The 1,463-nt window shown below is 48.1% G+C and overlaps 1 pseudogene; it reads left to right on the top strand.

The window, feature by feature from the left end:
* Window positions 1–784: 784 nt before the first annotated feature.
* LOC126299632 (5S ribosomal RNA) lies at window positions 785–902 on the top strand (annotated as a pseudogene).
* The last annotated feature ends 561 nt before the right edge of the window (window positions 903–1,463 follow it).

Here is a 1,463-nt window from a genome sequence, read left to right as displayed (position 1 = left end):
TTAACAAACTGAAGTGGCAGACTCTGCAAAAGAGGCGCTCTGCATCGCGGTGTAGCTTGCTCGCCAGGTTTCGAGAGGGTGCGTTTCTGGATGAGGTATCGAATATATTGCTTCCCCCTACTTATACCTCCCGAGGAGATCACGAATGTAAAATTAGAGAGACTAGAGCGCGCACGGAGGCTTTCAGACAGTCGTTCTTCCCGCGAACCATACGCGACTGGAACAGGAAAGGGAGGTAATGACAGTGGCACGTAAACTGCCCTCCGCCACACACCTTTGGGTGGCTTGCGGTGTATAAATGTAGATGTAGATCTAGATGTAGAGTGTTCTCAAGAAATACATTTTTTTTAATCTGTGAAGATATGTAAAACACGCATAATGCTTACCCTAGAAATATCGTAAATTAACCACGTGTGGTGAATGAGATTTTCCAGCTCTAAATCTACGTAGATACTCTACAAATCACATTACGGTGTGAGGCAGAAGGTACTCTGTACCTCCACCAGTCGTTTCTTTCCCTATTCCATTCGCTGGTTCAAAAATGGTTCAAATGGCTCTGATCACTATGGGACAACTTCTGAGGTCACCAGTCCTCTAGAACTTAGAACTACTTAAACCTAAGTATCCTAAGGACAGCACACACATCCATTCCCGAGGCAAGATTCGAACCTGCTACCGTAGAGGTCGCGCGGTTCCTGACTGTAGCGCCTAGAACCGATCGGCCACTCCGGCCGGCTCATTCGCAGGTACAGAGAATTAAAAACTACTGTCTATATTCCTACAAGGCAACGGCCTTGTCGCTGTGGATACACCGGTTCCCATCTGATCACCAAAGTTAAGCGCTGTCGGGCGTGGCCGGTGGTTGGATGGGTGACCATCTGGGCATCCATGCGCCGTTGCCACTTTTCGGGGTGCACTCAGCCTCGTGATGCCAACTGAGGAGCTATTCGACCGAAATAGTAGCGGCGCCGGTCAAAGAAAACCATCATAACGACCGGGAGAGCGGTGTGCTGACCACACGCCTCTCCTATCTGCATCCTCAACTGAGGATGACACGGCGGTAGGATGGTCCCGATGGGCCACTTGCGGCCTAAAGACGGAGTGCATATGCCTACAAGTAAGCCCTAATTTTTAGTATCTTATCTTCGTGGTCCAACCGGTAAACGTACTTCTTCGACAGCGAAAACGTTACGCAGCTATATAAAAACGCCGATTCTTTAAGTTCAATAGTGATCAACAAAAAGAACGTCGTCTTCCCTCCAAGGATTCCCGTTTAAGTTCATGTAGCGTCTGCGTAACACTCACGTGTTAGTCAAAGCCACCGGTTACAAATATAGAAGACCTCCTCTAAATTGGTTCGATGGCTTTCTTTAAATCGACCTGGTAGGGATTCCAAAGACCTGAGCTTTACTCAAGAATCGGTTGCACTAGCGTTCCATAAGTGGTCTTCTCTACGTATGAGC

The sequence above is a fragment of the Schistocerca gregaria genome, chromosome X, assembly GCF_023897955.1.
Source record: "Schistocerca gregaria isolate iqSchGreg1 chromosome X, iqSchGreg1.2, whole genome shotgun sequence".
NCBI classification, from domain to species: domain Eukaryota; kingdom Metazoa; phylum Arthropoda; class Insecta; order Orthoptera; family Acrididae; genus Schistocerca; species Schistocerca gregaria.
The sequence above is the reverse complement of the archived record's forward strand: the minus strand, read 5'-3'. Positions and strand labels throughout refer to the sequence as shown.